This window comes from Phocoena phocoena, chromosome 20 (assembly GCF_963924675.1).
Source record: "Phocoena phocoena chromosome 20, mPhoPho1.1, whole genome shotgun sequence".
Classification (NCBI taxonomy): domain Eukaryota; kingdom Metazoa; phylum Chordata; class Mammalia; order Artiodactyla; family Phocoenidae; genus Phocoena; species Phocoena phocoena.
The window spans coordinates 37,395,346-37,414,025 of record NC_089238.1 but is presented as its reverse complement, the minus strand read 5'-3'; positions in this window follow the sequence as shown (position 1 = coordinate 37,414,025).

Genomic DNA, 18,680 nt, shown 5'->3' with positions numbered 1-18,680 from the left:
TTTAACATATAAATAAGTGCTTAATCAAGAGAATGGTAATGAAAGCAATGATCATATACATATATATGTATATATACACAAATATTATAGTGTATATATATTATATAGTTACACATAAATATATGTCTATATACATGTAAATATATGTATATGTTTATGTACACATATAAATATAATTGCATATGTGTATGTATATACCATTAGATTGGCAAGCAAAAAAACTATCAATATTGATTGTTTAGACAAGTATAAGATGAAATGAACTTTCTCACTGCTGGAGGGTGTTTAAATATTGAATATTGGCTCTGACATGTTGAATAGGAATTTGGTAGGTAGGACCTAATAATTCTAATATATATGTATCTATTAATGAGAAATTCCATCTTTGAGTGTATGTGTGGATATTCACTGCAGCATTTCAAATGATAAAGAACAAAAAAAAGTGAGAACAATATAAGTATCTTTGTATAGAGGAATAATTCAATGACATGTAGTGTATTGAGAAAATAAATTTTGAAAAATAGTCCTGATAGCTGGCAGCTGGTTGCTGACAGCTAGGAGTTGACAGGTCAGCAGTATTCCCAGCTGAACATACAGAACTTTCACAGAATTTGAACAATACTCAAGCAGGCTACTATGTAACCATGATGGAACAAGAGAGAGATAAGGTCACTCTGAAATCACCACTGAAAAGAGACAGAACAAGGATACCATGCAACCAAAAAAAAAACTAAGCATCCTTGTTTTTTGATTAACTGACACTATTTCTTGAAATAAAATTCTATAAACTCTAGGAACATAATGAAAATTCTAACTCCACATTACTGCTCCCACCTCCTATTTTATATATTTTTAAATATTTATTTATTTTCTTTATATTTTTTGGCTGTGTCCAGTCTTTGTTGTGGCCCGTGGGATTCTCTCTAGTTGTGGCACACGGGCTGCTCTTTAGTTGTGGCATGCGAGCTCCAGGGCACATGGGCTCTATAGTTGTGGTGTGCAGGCTCCAGAGCACGTGGGCTCTGTAGTTCACGGCACGCGGGCTCTCTTGTTGACACTCGAGAACTCAGTAGTTGTGTCACATGGGCTTAGTTGCCCCGTGGCATATGGGAACGTAGTTCCCCGACTAGGGATGGAACCCACAACCCCTGCATTGTAAGGCGGATTCTTTACCACTGGACCACCAGGGAAGTCTCTGCCCCCTTTATATTTTGACCATAACCAGTTCAAAACAGGTCATTGCTTTACTAAACCTTTCTCAAAGACATTTAACACAGGACAGGCTAAGAGTCCCTCCACATTACTTTGTAATTCTGTGTATTTACTTTAATCATGGCACTTGTCACACAGTTATTATTGCATTTTTGTGTTTCTATACCTGCTTCTCTTCAAGACTTTGAGTTCCTAGAGGGAACAGACCCTGTGTTGGTTTAGTATTTTGCGTCCAGCACGATGAATGGCACATATGCTCAAGAGACATCTTATTGACTGAGAGAACAAAAGGGTGGATTGATCAGTGCATTAATAACCAAATAAATACAATCACTGGGAAGCAATCTACATTTCATTTAATTCATACAATGTTACATACAAAGAAGATAATACTAAAATTAAAAACTAAGGAAATGTAATTTTTTTGACATTTCCTACCATCATCTCACATCTCACCCCTCCTTAATTCCACAAAAGGGAGAGAAAGAAATGAAAAATAAAAGGAAGGGAAATATCTATTTATCGATTTTCAAACATGCAGCTTCTATTTGCAGCATCCGGAGCCCTGTTTTGAAAGTTTGTGTGCACAGTAGTGTATTAATTATGGGGATTATGAAACCCTGAGGCTTGATGTGTTGAAATAGAAAAGGGTTTTAATTCTAGGGGAACCATCTCTAGATTTTGATGTGAAATAAAGTTGCTTGCATCGACCCTGCGCTAATGAAGATCAGAATGTTCTCTTAGTGTGATCAGAGCTACTCCCACGTTGATTACCTCTCAGTGAGTTGAGAGGAAATGGAAAAGCAAAAGCATTGATTTTTGAAGAAATTTCTTGTCTTGCAAACCACTTATTACCCAAATAGATTTACTCTTAATCTTTTAATAAACTGAAACAGTTAGTGATTTCTGCAAATGATGCCTCAGTCTAATCTCACAGAAGACTCAGTTCTGCAGTGGATTACAAAAGTCTCCCATCTTTCAATATTTGTCTTTGCTTCTTTCAGCAGCTGATTTTAATTCTTATTATCCTCAACGACAAGGCAATTTTAGATGATGAAATTTCTCATGTGAAACCTACACCTTTCAAATAATAATTTACAACTCCAAACTGGATTTGTGTGTATGAGTGTGTGTGTACATACACACACAGTTCACCTGAAGATGACAGTCTGATTTGTGAACTTATAATTCATTTCATAGATTAAAATGTTTTTAGCCATAAGAAATGAAGCTTCATTGTTTTCAAAGAAAGATTAAATTCACATGATCCTCAGGTTCATGATAAAAAATGAAGTGGCAAAAGTGAAAACAACAACAAAATAAACCCCTCATATTCTTTTTTTTTTTTTTTTAACATCTTTATTGGGGTATAATTGCTTTACAATGGTGTGTTAGTTTCTGCTTTATAACAAAGTGAATCAGCTATACATATACATATGCTCCCATGTGTCTTCCCTCTTGCGTCTCCCTCCCTCCCACTCTCCCCATCCCACCCCTCCAGGCTGTCCCAAAGCCCCGAGCTAAAATCCCTGTGCCTTGTGGCTGCTTCCCCCTAGCTATCTACCTTACTACGTTTGTTAGTGTGTATATGTCCATGACTCTCTCTCGCCCTGTCAAAACTCACCCTTCCCCCTCCCCATATCCTCAAGTCCGTTCTCCAGTAGGTCTGCATCTCTATTCCTGTCTTATCCCTAGGTTCTTCATGACATTTTTTTCCCTTAAATTCCATATATATGTGTTAGCATACGGTATTTGTCTTTTTCTTTCTGACTTACTTCACTCTGTATGACAGACTCTAGGTCTATCCATCTCATTACAAATAACTCAATTTCATTTCTTTTTAAGGCTGAGTAATATTCCATTGTGTATATGTGCCACATCTTCTTTATCCATTCGTCTGATGATGGGCGCTTAGGTTCTTTCCATCTCCGGGCTATTGTAAATAGAGCTGCAATGAACATTTTGGTACATGACTCTTTGAAGTTTGGTTTTCTCAGGGTATATGCCCAGTAGTGGGATTGCTGGGTCATATGGTAATTCTATTTGTAGTTTTTTAAGGAACCTCCATACTGTTCTCCATAGTGGCTGAACCAATTCACATTCCCACCAGCAGTGCAAGAGTGTCCCCTTTTCTCCACACCTTCTCCAGCATTTATTGTTTCTAGATTTTTTGATGATGGCCATTCTGACTGGTGTGAGATGATATCTCATTGTAGTTTTGATTTGCATTTCTCTAATGATTAATGATGTTGAGCATTCTTTCATGTGTTTGTTGGCATTCTTTATATCTTCTTTGGAGAAATGTCTGTTTAGGTCTTCTGCCCATTTTTGGATGGGGTTGTTTGTTTTTTTGTTATTGAGCTGCATGAGCTGCTTGTAAATTTTGGAGATTAATCCTTTGTCAGTTGCTTCATTTGCAAATGTTTTCTCCCATTCTGAGGGTTGTCTTTTAGTCTTGATTATGGTTTCCTTTGCTGTGCAAAAGCTTTGAAGTTTCATTAGGTCCCATTTGTTTATTTTTGTTTTTATTTCCATTACTCTAGGAGGTGGGTCAGAAAGGATCTTGCTGTGATTTATGTCATAGAGTGTTCTTCCTATGTTTTCCTCTAAGAGTTTGATAGTTTCTGGCCTTACATTTAGGTCTTTAATCCATTTTGAGCTTATTTTTGTGTATGGTGTTAGGGAGTGATCTAATCTCATACTTTTACATGTACCTGTCCAGTTTTCCCAGCACCATTTATTGAAGAGGCTGTCCTTTCTCCACTGTACATTCCTGCCTCCTTTATCAAAGATAAGGTGTCCATATGTGCGTGGGTTTATCTCTGGGCTTTCTATCCTGTTCCACTGATCTATCTTTCTGTTTTTGTGCCAGTACCATACTGTCTTGATTACTGTTGCTTTGTAGTATAGTCTGAAGTCAGGGAGCCTGATTCCTCCAGCTCCTTTTTTCGTTCTCAAGATTGCTTTGGCTATTCGGGGTCTTTTGTGTTTCCATACAAATTGCGAAATTTTTTGTTCTAGTTCTGTGAAAAATGCCAGTGGTAGTTTGATAGGGATTGCATTGAATCTGTAGAATGCTTTGGGTAGTAGACTCATTTTCACAATGTTGATTCTTCCAATCCAAGAACATGGTATATCTCTCCATCTATTTGTATCACCTTTAATTTCTTTCATCAGTGTCTTATAATTTTCTGCATACAGGTCTTTTGTATCCTTAGGTAGGTTTATTCCTAGATATTTTATTCTTTTTGTTGCAATGGTAAATGGGAGTGTTTTCTTGATTTCACTTTCAGATTTTTCATCATTAGTATATAGGAATGCCAGAGATTTCTGTGCATTAATTTTGTATCCTGCTACTTTACCAAATTCATTGATTAGCTCTAGTAGTTTTCTGGTAGCATCTTTAGGATTCTCTATGTATAGTATCATGTCATCTGCAAACAGTGACAGCTTTACTTCTTCTTGTCCAATTTGGATTCCTTTTATTTCCTTTTCTTCTCTGATTGCTGTGGCTAAAACTTCCAAAACTATTAAACCCCTCATATTCTTAATCAATGTGATGAGTCAATCGTCTTAGTTGAGTTTGAAATCCCTCTTGCACCTACCCAGGTTCACATGTGCATTATTTCTTGCCTAGTTACTGTATCATCGTCCTAATTGCTTTCCACCTGTGAAATTTCACCTATCCATCCTTTGCTATCAGAATGATCTTTCTAAAAAAGTATTTAAGATAAAGCAAAACAAACATGTAATTTGCCTGCTTAAATCTAAAATGTTAAAGCTCTTAACTATGTGCCAGGCACTGTTATAGATGTCATGATCCATCTGGTTTTTGATTGTCATGACTCCTATGTAGATATGGCTCTCCCCTCTCAACACATGAGAAATCTGCAGTTCAGAAAAGTTAAGATGATTTATATAAGGTCTAGAATAAGATTCCTCAACAGCAGTATTATTGACGTTTTAGGTCAGACAATTATTTGTTGTGGGGTACTGTCCTGTGCACTGTAGTATGTTTAGCAGCTTCCCCGACCTCTACCACCCTATGCCAGTAACAGGCCCCTGACCCCAGATGAGAAGGCCAAAGATGTATCCAGACATTGAGAAATATCCCCTGGGAAAACTGACAAAATTATGATTGAGAAAGTTAAGAACCATTGGCCTATACATGTATCTCTTTCATAATAACGTAATCCACATAGTTTAATGGCCTCACGGATGCATGCTTTATCATTCCCAAATATTCATTAATTCATTCATTTCTTGACTCAGTTTTGGGATATGTTTTAAGAACTTGGACTCTGTGCCAGTCTGCCCGAGTTTTTATCCCAGCTCTACCATTAACTGGCTTTATGACATTGGGCAAGTTCTCAACCCCTCTCTGCTTTAGGACCCTCATCTGAATTTGGGAATGATAGTCACACATCATTCATAGGTGTGTTAAAAAGACTAAGTAAGGTTTTCTATGTGAAGATCTTAGAAACAGTGGGGTTCTGAATTGTTGCCTATGGTGATCAGGGAGGAGAGTCTGAAAGTTTTCCATCGAGCCACCTTTTTGACATTCTTACACCCGACTACCCATGTCAAAGAGCGGAGAACCAGCTCAGTAAAGCAACCCCATTGCAGACAGGATACTGGTGATCTCCTTCCCTGCCTACAGCCCCTTTACTAGAACTTCTCTCCCAAACATACCATCACTATAATGCCTGCTCACAATATAATCTGCCACAATCACTCTCTTTCTCCTTGTAGTGATCACCATGTTCTTATCACTAGTACGGTTGTCCACAGTTATCCAATTCCAGGAGACAGAAAACAAGGATCCACTGTCATATATTCTCCTAAGACTCCTCAGTAGTGTCTTACTCTGCAGCGTGTTGTGAACCATTTTCCACAAGATTGTGCGAATACCCGTGCCGGTTTCACCCTGCTCCTTGTAGGTCTTCTGCTCTTCCGGAAACTAATTATCTTCTCCTTACATCTTTTATTTTTTAATTGTATTTTATTGTGATAAGAGCAGTTAATATGAGATCAACCCTCTAAACAAATTTTTAGGTGTGCAATACAGTATTATTGACTACAGGTACAATGCTGTTTAGCAGATCTCTAGAACTTATGCATCTTGCTTCACTGAAACTCTATGCTTATTGATTAGTAACTCCCCATTTCCCCTTACTTTCAGACCCTGGCAAATACCATTCCACTCTTGGATTCTATGAATTTTATGATTTTGGATTTCTCATATAAGTGGAATCATGCAGTATTTGTCTTTCTGTGACTGGCTTGTGTTGCTTAGCTTAATGTCGTCAAGGTTCATCCCCGTTGTTGCATAATGCAGAATTCTCTTCTTTTTTAAGGATGAGTAATATTTCATTGCATATTTATACCCATTTTCTTTATCTGTTTATCTGTTGATGGACATTCAGGTTGTTTCCACATCTTGGCAACTGTGAATAGTGCTTGCAATGAATGTGAGAGTACTAATATCTCTTCCTTACTTATTTGGAATGATGATACATATTTATCTACAGTTTAAATAGAGAAATGAGCTTAATATAAGAAAAGAAACTCATATATGCTTATACTCAAGGGTCATGGAAGCGTTCCACAGTACATGATATTTGAACGTAAATCTAAAAAGAACAGTAGGTACTAACCAAAAAAAGGAGTGAGGCAGTGGGAAAATGTACAAGAGAAAGCCAACAAATGCTTGGTTCTAGAGGTTAGACAACATGCATAATCGAGAAATTATACAGATATTTGTGAAATACATAAATGTTCTGGCGTTTGACATATAAGAATTTCCTGGTTGGAGAAAAGTCTGGTTTACATACTGATCTATCTGAAATAGTCCACCTCCACCCTCCCCATCTCCATTCTTTGGTCTTCATGTGGCCATTTCTGTCTCGTCTTTCAGTTGTTAGCTCAGAACTTACCTTCTCAGGAAGTTCTTCTCTAGCTACTTCATCCTAGTATGAAAAACTCTAATAATTGTTATGGAGAAAATTTTTTAAAAATAGCAAGTCTTCCAACAGGAACTCTTGACCTAACTCTTTGCTTTCCAGATAATAAATGCAAGTTCCTGAGTGCTGAGGACTTCTGCTTTTTTCATCTTTTCATTGCCAGTGCTTAGAATATTGTCTGGCACTCAATTCAGTTGGTGCTCAAAATATATGTACTGAATGAATGAATAAAAGTTGTCCATTGTAATGTCACTCACCACTTGTATTCCAGCAACCTGAGGCCTTGACAACAGCTGGATCCCTGTAATACTAGGCACATCTCCCTAATTAGAAAGTGGGTGGGGGAGAGGCCTTTCTTTCAGTAAGTCAATTTTTTTACTTACTTACCCAAGAATTTGGCTTTTCTATCCTTGTCCAAGGCCAAGAATACATGGATACCAGGCCAAGCAATTGTACAGGGGCTTAATTTGTAATTCTCTCCCATTTCTGGAGGCTAAAAAAGAAGAGCTACCCAATCTCATACCCAGCAGGGTTAGGAACAAACACACATTTTTAACAGCAAAAATTGTTTATATACTTGATTGGCATTGAAACAAGCACATACTTTTTCTGAAAGTCAGTTGTCATTTTTTTGGTGGAAGTGGGTTGTGTACTTTAATTTTTAAGACAGCTGACATCAAGCAAAATACATCCAGAGGGAAGTGTTAGTTCTGTTCTAAGCATGGGTGGGAAGCAAGATTTAAATCTTTACTATGAAGGACATTTTTGATGTCCTAATTTGCTCAGTTTCATGGGTCTCATTTTGTTTTAATCAGCATTAGGGGTAAGAAATAAGAGCATGTGAATCACATCTCACTGTGGGCTCAGATTTCTAAAGGTCTAATGTAAAATATACAATTTACAATGTATTTTCAGTTACTCACAATAATTTGAAAGCTACATGAATAGAGTACAACAATGGATTTTTTCTCAACTAAAGTCCAGCTAATGTCCAGCTCATACATTTGCCATTTTCATTTCTGACTCTTTCTGCAGCTGTGGGTCCATGAAGTCATGGTTTTGTTGAATTCATTTTATATTATGCTTCCTAGTGCAATGTTTTGACCGTGTCTGATTATATAGCTCAATTGGAGTGGAGAAAATTACCCGTTAATTTAGAAAAAAATTCCCTTTCAAAGCCTGAGGGAATCTGCTCTTCAATTCTGAAAGAAATTTACAGAATCAGGTTGTTTGTATCAGTTGTAAGTATTGTTTAGTGTTTGACCCAGGGTTGCTTGATATATCACTCAAGCAAATATGACTTTATGTTTGTCTCTTTTCCCTTTTCTCTGTGATACGAATTCTGATGAACTCAGAATATCTTCTCTGCCATTGAGTTTTGCACACCCTTCTCTCTATAGTTTTGCCATTGATTTCCATATATATGGCTATATATTCAAGCCATAACTATAATAAATAAGGCTCCCATTATAACCTTGCTTAAAATAAGAGATGGGTGCATTTTTTTCTACTTTCTTACAAGAACTTTTTAAAGGCACTTCTATTTTTAGAAAAAAGAAATAAAAAATTGAGAATGCATATGTTAACAACCTGTGTTGATTGGAAATACCCAAAGGTGTTTGTGAAACCGAGCTTTCGTGAGATCATTTTCTCTTCCTTTTATGTCCTAAACTTCATCTTCATTGCAAATTGCCTGACCCTTGTGGAAGATTGCTGTTGGGCACACATATGAAGAGGTTAATTACTACTTTATTATATCTTACATGTTTCTCTATTTTACAGCACCCAGGTTTTTTCTCTGTTACTCAGTGGGGATGTGTTAGATTTCTTTCTTCCCTTTTTGAGAATGATTCTGGTTCTCTATATACTTAAGAAAAAGTCCTTCCATACAACATAATCACATTTTGGGCGTTTGCCATGCTCCCCAAATCAATTATTTAACATAAAATGCTAGGTACTGTGTGTTCACAAATATCTAATGCATGCATTCTGTCTAGTGAGAAGATCAGGCAGGTACATGAGCAAAATAAAACATGAAAATCCAATAGTAGGAGTGGGTACCAGACACAGCAGACAGGGATAAATGAGGGACAGGTGGTTATTGGGGTCGGCAAAATCTGTCTAGAGAAAGATATCATGAGATAGAACTTTGAATGGCAGGCAAAGGAGGAAGGACATTTTGGAAGGAGGGTGTAATATATGTAAAACGATGAAAGCATGGGAGATATAAGATACACTTTGGGAACTACAAGTGTTTAATATTTTAGGGTCTCAGGACTCATGGGGGAATGAGATTATCAAATTTGAGAGCAAGGGCCAAAACATGGGCATGGGTCATAAAATTTCCAGTTATCAATCTATATCTGCAGAGTAAACCTAGACAAAACCCTAATAACATCTACTGCTTTGATGTCGTAGAAAGAGCATACAGCATGGAACCAGAAGTCTTGTGCTCCCACCTGCTGAGTTACTTGGGACAAGTTGTCTTCTAATTTGAGCCTTCACTTCCTCAATTAAAAATTAAGAACAATAAAATATTAATCTCCTAAGGCTTTTGGATAATTTTGCATGTGTCAAAAAAGCTTTGAAATTTAAAAAGTACCAGCCAAAGTAATGTCCCTCTTTCACATAGTCATTCACATACTTTCAAATATTTAAGGGTTTAGAATCTTTCAGGCACTGGTCTAGCCAACAGGCAATTTATAAGTAAGCACAGCAAGTAAGACCCCTTCTAGTATGGAGCTCATGATTCCCTTTTCTGTGGCATTTAATCTGAGACCTATAAAGATCATAGAGAGAAAGATTTCAGGAAGAAGAAACAGCAAATATAAAGATCCAAAACCAAGAATGTTATGGGCATGAAATACATTCACAGAAGATGAGAGGATTGGAGTACCTCTTCAGATGCTGGGCCCCTTGGGGAAGGATTGGGCAAGTGGGATTTACACCCAGCAGAGCAGTTCTCCTAATTATAGACATACAGCATGTGGGCCAGAGGCAAGTGACATATATGCAAGGCTTTAGCCTTTAACACCCTCTCACCAAAAAAGAAGAAAATTCCTTTTGTGTTGCTAGGATACCTCTGCATTTTAGAATCTGCAGTGCATTGGGCTCTTGACTCTTGCCCTTTCATGTCTTTTTCATCTGTCAAGGTTCTCAGAAGAGAGTGTCAGGAAAACTTGCAGTGGTCTCCTGCTTTGGAAGCTACAGGTCGACTTCTCTATTGCTCCTATTACTTAGTATTTTCCTTTCCTTTCTTCTAAATGGTCCTGGGATTTTTTTATAAAAGTGTCATATTAAGTCAGGAATGCAAATACATGCTAACTTAAGTGCTCACTCTGATCCATTGATGGTAGGTGCCTAGAATACCATGTGGAAAAACATTCTAGCTAAGGTGGGGGAGCTCAGCAGAGAGTGAGACAACAAAACTGTCTACGTCTTCTTTGGATTGAGTGAGTAGCAAAGAGGCAGAATTGGACTGAATCTTCCTTAAAGTAAATCTGCCTTTTTGCTCTAAGATTAAAGTCACAATTGGGTCATTCTTTTCTTTAGCATATTTTATTTTCAATATATTTTCCTAGGTAAAAGAAAACTTATCATAGTTATGTTAAATAAACATTAGTACCAAGAGTGCAGCCTAAAAAGCTATAGATAGTATCATCTATGGCACTTTTTTCCATAGTAAGTCCACATACACCACCACTGATATTCTCAGCTTCTTGGACATTATACAAATGACTTAGTATTTCCCAGCCTGTTTTCTTATCTGTATGGTGGAGTTAATAAGAGAACTTACCTCCTAGAATTGATGTAAAAATTAAATGAGAAAATCTCTTTAAAGAACTTGCACTAAGCTCAACACAGAAAAATTTATAATGAACAAATTATTTGATGTATAAATTACCAAATAATCATTTAATCAGTTGTCACATTTCAGTCAGATGTTTTGATAACGTCTAGACTAGTGCTGAACAATAGAAATAATAATGCATGATGCATATGTTATTTAAAAATTTTAGTAGCCACATTAAAGAAGTAAAAAGAAACATATACAATTATTATATTTAACCCACTATATCCAGTATATTATCATTTTAATCAGTATTTAAAAGAATAAAGTATTTTATTTTATCCATATTAGTTCTTGAATATGCAGTATGTTGTTTTTTGTTTTTTTTTTGGTACGCGGGCCTCTCACTGTTGTGGCCTCTCCCGTTGCGGAGCACAGGCTCCGGACGCGCAGGCTCAGCCGTGGCTCACAGGCCCAGCTGCTCCGCGGCATGTGGGATCTTCCCGGACCGGGGCATGAACCCGTGTCCCCTGTATAGGCAGGCGGACTCTCAACCACTGAGCCACCAGGGAAACCCTGCAGTATGTATTTTAAGCTTCTAGCACATGTCGATTAAATGCTAAATTTTCATCAAAAACACTGATCTATCCTTAGATTTCATAAGCTTTACAGTTGATAAAGTCAATTCACATACTCTAATATTCCAAACACACTTAAAAGTTTTCCAACATCTGGACTGATTGCTCCAAAATACTTTTATTTTAATACTCACATAAACATGGACAAAACTGGTTTATTATTTTTAAAAGGACTGATTTGACTTTGAAGCAAAAGCATACTAATTTCAAAACCACATCTGTCCAAGTTAAATAAATTGACTAACACTTGGGTCAACTCATTATGCTAATAAACATCAAATTCAAAGGGGTGTTATATAGAATGAAAAACAACACTAAATTTATCAAGATCAGAAAGTCTTCTTCATTTTTCCATGTTTTGTAGTCAATTTGCATGATGCTGTTGTTTACAATTAAAATCTACATATTGAATTATTTTATAAAATGTCATAAATCATAGTTCATGATTTGTTTTGTGAAGAGTTTCAATTTTGATATAAATTTTCTTACCTGTCTAGCTAAGTCACAAATTACCTTTTTCTTTTTCCCCACTTGGTGCTTCTAATTTAGTTTTTCCATATGCAACTTAACATTGACGAAATCACATAATTCATGCTGCCACATTTTGTCTTTGATTATTGAATATTTAACAAACATTCCTTTATTTCAAGAAAAACTTGAACCTAAATTAATAGTACAGTAAATCATTTAAACCAATGAGCATTTTTGGTAAAGAACATGAGGCCATTAAATTTTTTGTTTACTTTGGATGTGTATACTGAAAGACTTAAACTATATCTGTGAAGCTTTTCACAAAGTCTTTCTCAGGAAACTGAGAACAAATATTTTCCACATGTATCATACAGTTGAATTAAACGTAAGGGAAATATCAGTCTCCTAATTTAAATTAGAAAAAATTTTTTTTAATCTAATATACCTGGAGTACCATTCATCTTCATAGAAGTGTTAGGAAAAATATATAGCTAAGATTTCTCTTCTTCAGATGCAAACATTTCAGAAGGATATATGTCACGAATTTCATATTTTAGACTATGAATTGACAATATTTTCTTGTGAATTTGGAAGATCTTTGAAATTTAAAATGTACCCAAATACTATTGGGGCAGTGTCCTTTATATTGCATGACCAATATAAAACTAGGGAGAAGTAATGACAATTATTCAAATTTTGAGTCAATTGATAATTGATATTGTTAGAAATATTTTAAAATTTACAGGCAATTATTTGCTGGCTTAATTGAGAATCTTTCATTTTATGTAAAATATATTTTTAGTCTTTTTATCATAACATTAGTAAAATTGTCAATATAATTATTTCTTTAACTGGCTATCAAAAAATGGTTGCTTCTTTTTGTGCACAAACCCAAGCATTTTTATGGCTGGCCAATATTACAAGCTCAGATTCTTTCATAGATCATTAACTTTTTTGTGTTTGTTTCATATTTGTTTCTGATTTTAGGCAACCATATATGTTCATTCTCTTTTTTCTTTTCATATTTAAAGACAATTATTTTAGAGCAGTTTTGGTTCACAGCAAAATTAAGAGAATGGTACAGAGAGTTCCTATATATATCCTTCCCCAGCTCATTCATAGCCTCCCCAGTTATCAACATCTCCCACAAGAGTGGTACATTTGGTACATTTGTAATTCTTTATTAGTTCCAGGAGTTTTTTGGTGACTCTGATTTTCTACATAGATTATCATATCATCTGTGTATAAAGACACTTTTATTTCTTCCTTCCCAATCTCTATACATTTTTTTTCTGCTTCTTATTGCGTTGGCTAGGGTTCAAAGTATGGTGTTGAAAAGGAGTGGTTAGAGGGAACATCCTTGCCTTGCTTCTGAACCTGATGAGAAAGCTTCTAATTTATCTCTGTTAAGTGTGATGTTAGCTGTAAGTTTTTTTTGCATTTTTTGTATCTACTATTTTTTGTAGATACTCCTTATCAAGTTGAGGAGGTTCGCCCCTATTCCTGTTGTACTGAGAGTTTTTATAATGAATGGGTGTTGATTTTGTCAAATGTTTTTTATACTTATATTGATATTATCATATGCTTTTTCTTTTTTAGCCTGATGATGTGATGATTACATTAATTGATTTCTGAATGTTGAACTAGCCTTGCATACCTGGGATAAATCTCACTTGGTCATGGTGTAGAACTATTTTTATACATTTTTGGATTCAATTTGTGAATATTTTGTTCAGGATTTTTGTACCTATGGTCATGAGTGATATTCATCTATAATTTTATCTTCTTGTAACATTTGTCTGGTTTTGGTATTAAGGTAATTCTGGCCTCATAGCATGAGTTAGAAGTAGTCCCTATGCTTCTGTTCTCCAAAGGAAATTGTAGAAAATTGGTATAATTTTTCCCTTAAATATTTGGTAACATTCACCAGTAAACCCATCTGAGCCTGGTGCTTTCTATTTTGGAAAGTTATTAATAGTTGATTTAGTTTCCTTAATAGATATAAGCCTATTCAGATCATTTATTTCTTCTTGTCTAAGTTTTGGCAAATTGTGTCTTTTAACAAATTGGTCCATTTCATCATCTGTGTTATCAAATTTGTTGGCATAGAGTTGTTCACAGTATTCCTTTATTATCTTTTTAATTTCCCTGGGTTCTATAGTTCTGTCTTTTCTTTCATTTCTGATAGTAGTAATTTGTGTTCTATTTCTTTTTTCTTAGCTAGCCTAGTCAAAACCTAATTAATTTTACTGATTTATTTTCAGAAACAGCTTTTAGTTTTGTTAATTTTCTCTATTGATTTTCTGTTTTCCATTTCATTGATTTATGCTCTAATTACTACTATTATTTCCTTCTAATGCTTACTTTGGATTTAATTTGCTCTTCTTTTTCTAGTTTCCTAAGGTGTAAACTTAGATTACGGACTTTCGATCTTTTTTCTTTTCTACTGTTTGCATTCAGTGCTATAAATTTCCCTCTAACCAATTATTCTGCTGCATCCCACAAATTTGGATGTCGTGTTTTCCTTTTCATTTGGTTCAAAACATTTTTTAAATGTCTCTTGAGATTTGTTCTTTAAGCCATGTTATAAGTGTGTTGCTTAATCTCCACATATTTTAGGACTTTCCAGCTATGTTTTTGTAATTGATTTCTTGTTTAGTTCCATTGTGGTCTGAGAGCAGACATTGTATAATTTCTCTTTTTAAAAGTGTTAAGGTGTGTTTTATGTTTCAGAATGTGGTCTATCTTGGTGGAATATTCCATGTACGCTTTGCAAGGATGTGTATTTTGCTGTTGGATGAAGTCCTCTGTAGATAACCATTATATCCACCTGACTGAATTCAACTATTTCCTTACTGACTTTTTGCCTGTTGCATCTGCCCATTTTTGACAGAATGGCATTGAAGTCTTCAGCTATAATGGTGGATTAATCCCTTTCTCTTTGCAGTTCTGTCAGTTTTTGCTTCATGTAGTATGACAATCTATTGTTAGGCACATACATCTTAATAATTCTTATGTTTTATTGGAGTCTTGACCCTTTTTCATGATGTAATACCATCCTTTATCCCTACTAACTTTCCTTGCTTTGAAGTCTGCTGAGTCTAAATTTAATACAGCTACTCCTGCTTTCTTTTGATTTGTGTTAGTATGGTATATCTTAATCCATCCATTTACAGCACATAGTTTGGACAGGTCTTGTTTTTTGATCTACTCTGGATCTTTGGTGCATTTATTTTATTGAAATTCAAATTGATTATTGATATGTTGGATTAACATCTATCATATTTTTTAATCTTTTCTTTTTTCTGCCTTTTCTTTATTGCTATTTGTCTTCTACTTTTTTCTTCTTTTTGTAGTTTTAATTGAGCATTTTATATGATTACATTTTCTCTTTTTTCTTATCTTATTAGTTATATATATATATATATATATATTTAAATTTTAACTGGTTGTCCTAGAGTTTGCATTATACATTTACAATGAATCCAAATCCACTCTAAAATAACACTATCCTGCTTCATGGGTAGCATGAGTAACACGCATACACACAAAGATATATACATAAATATACATAATCAAATACATTGTTGCTATTATTATTTTGAATAAACTTGTATCTGTTAGATCAATTTAGGATACAAAAAAATAAATGTTTTTATTTTACCTTCATTAATTACTTCTTTGATGCTCTTTCTTTATGTAGATAGAAATTTCTGATCTATATCAGGTTCCCTCTCCCTTAAGAACTTATTTAATACTTCTTGCAATGCAGATGTCCTAGTAACAAATTCCTTCAATTTTTGTTTGAGAAAGTATTTCTCTTACGCTTCTGAAGGAAAATTTTTTCAGAGTAAATAATTCTAGGTTCATTTTTTTTCTTTTTTCTCTCTCAACACTTTAAATATTTCCTTCCATCCCTCTTGCTTGCATGGTTTGTGAGAAATTGGATGTAATTATTTCCTTTCTTCCTCTGTAGATAAGGTGCTTTTCCCCTCTGACTTTTTTCAGGATTTTTTTTCTTCTTTGATTTTCTGTGTTTTGAAAATGGTATGCCTAAGTGTGAGGGTGTTTTGGCATTTATCGTGCTTGGTGTTCTCAGATTCCTGGATCTTTGATTTAATTAATTTAATAATTAATTTTGGGGAAATTCTCAGTCATTTTTGTTTTTAATATTTCTACCAGCCCTTTCTTTTTTTTGTTTTTCTTTGCGGTACACGGGCCTCTCACTGTTGTGGCCTCTCCCGTTGCGGAGCACAGGCTCCGGACGTGTAGGCTCAGTGGCCATGGCTCACGGGCCCAGCCACTCCGCAGCATGTGGGATCTTCCCAGACCAGGGCACGAACCCGCGTCCCCTGCATCGGCAGGCGGACTCTCAACCACTGCACCACCAGGGAAGCCCCCTTTCTTGTTTTTTTTTTTCCCTGGTATTCCCATTATATGTATATTATACCTTTTGTATTCTGTAGTTTTGTGGGTTTTTTTCAGTCTTTATTCTCTTTGCTCTTCAGTTTTGGATATTTCTTTTGAGGCTTTCTCAAGCTCAGAGATTCATTCCTCTGCCATATCTAGTCTACCAATAAGCCCTTCAAAGGCCTTCTTCATTTATATTAGATTTTTATATCTGTTATTTCTGTTGGTTCTTTCTTAGGTTTTCCAACTTTCTGCTTACATTTGTCCATCTGTGCTTGCATTCAGTCTACTTTATTTGTTAGTTCCCTTAGCATTTAATCATAGCTGTTTTAAATTCCCAGTCTAATAATTCCAACATTCCTGTCATTTCTGGTTCTAATGCTTGCTCTGTCTCTTCAAGTGGTGTTTTTTTGCCTTTTGGTATACCTTGTAGTTTTTTTCTTGATGGCTGGATATGATGCAGTGGATAAAAGGAGCTACCATAAATATGCTTTTAGTAGTGTAGTGGTAAGTTGTGGGGGAAGGGGGGAAGCATTCTATAGTTGTATGATTAGGTCTCAGTGTTTTTGTGAGCCTCTGCCTCTGGACTGTGAACTTTACAAGTGTTTATTAGTCCCCATCCCACACCCACACCCCCGCCCCACCTTTGGCGGATCAGGATGGGTAGAGTGGGCTGGCGTTGGGTATTTCTCTTCTCCTTTGTAAAAGCTTAGAGCTGACTGGAGTCGGTTATATCCCTTCCCCCAAGCAGTAAGGCTCTGGTTAACTAGTTTCTTCTGAGGGCAGTACTTGTAAAGAAGAACTGAGTGCTCTGGTGTGTTTCAAAATGGATCCTTTTACCCTTTCCCTGTTGGAAGCCTGAGGAGATTTTTTTTCTCTAATTCTTACTATGAGAACCTGCCTGATAAAACCAGATAAAACTCACAAAAATTTTGGGGGTCCCCTATGACTGGTTGCCCCAGAGTATTTAACTCTCAGACTGTCTGTACTGAGTTTCCAGCAATTCATCAATTACAGTTCAGGTTTTCCTACCCTGGCACAGATTGCCATGGAGTTTTCTGCTCATGAATGTCTCCTTGGATAAGGTGTGACTCCCTGTTTTCATCTGTCTTTACAATCTTGGGGGAGTGGTTTGCCCTGTGTCCTTACCTCTCTTGTGGATTCAAGAAGAATTGTTGATTTTTTATTTACTCATTGTTAGAACAGAGGGGCAATTTCCAAGCTCCTTATGCTATGCAGTACAGGAAATCTGAAGTCACTGTCAATTCTTTTTTTTTTTTTGTATTGCTGAAACAAATCTTGTAATATTGTTTATTTTATTTTAAAATACCTTTTACACAGTAAAAAAAAAAAATGGAGTTTTATTTTTGCTCTGCCACAGTAAAGTGCATTTGTTAGTCAATGTGAAATATTTGATATGCCTACATCCAGTTTTCTTTCTTTCTTTTTTTTTTTCTATCCTTGATGTATAACAGCTCCTCTGCTGCATCTACACACAATTCTGCATCATTAGAATGCTTTGGTTTTTAATATAAAAATTTGTCCACACATATTTCTTTTATACCAGTGAAAATTTATTTATAGTAAGTATTTCAATTTAATTACCAGTTACAATTGCATTGTTATCATTTTAACTACTGCTGTCTGCATAAAGCATTCAAGTAAACAAATTGCAGCACATTAGATTGATACATAGAAAAAGTCATTTGAACTGAATCAATCTGTTGACTCCAACTAGATCAGTGATGTGTTTTGTGTTATACTCAAAATGACATACATATTTAACATGCACACCCAAATGCAACAGTACTGTACATGTTGCATCAGATAAAGTAAAATGCAGTCCAGACAAACCAGTAAAGTTACGTTCAGTGTTCCAATGAATGTTTCAATGGAATAAGGAATTACCCTTCTTCACTTTTAAGTGTAAATTTAAATTAATTAAAATTAATATTAAATGAAAAATGCAGTTCCTCAAGCATACTGTAAGCCACACGCCAAGTGCTTTATGGTCACATGTGGTTAGTGGCTACATTATTGGACATTGCAAGTCAAGATTTTCTTATGGTCAATTTATGAGGACTGATCATAGGTGAGTAGTTCCAAGTATATACTTTCAAATATTTATAATCGTAAAATAGTTTGCCTTAAATGTGCTTTACTATGGAGAGTGATTGTAACCATTCATACTGAAGG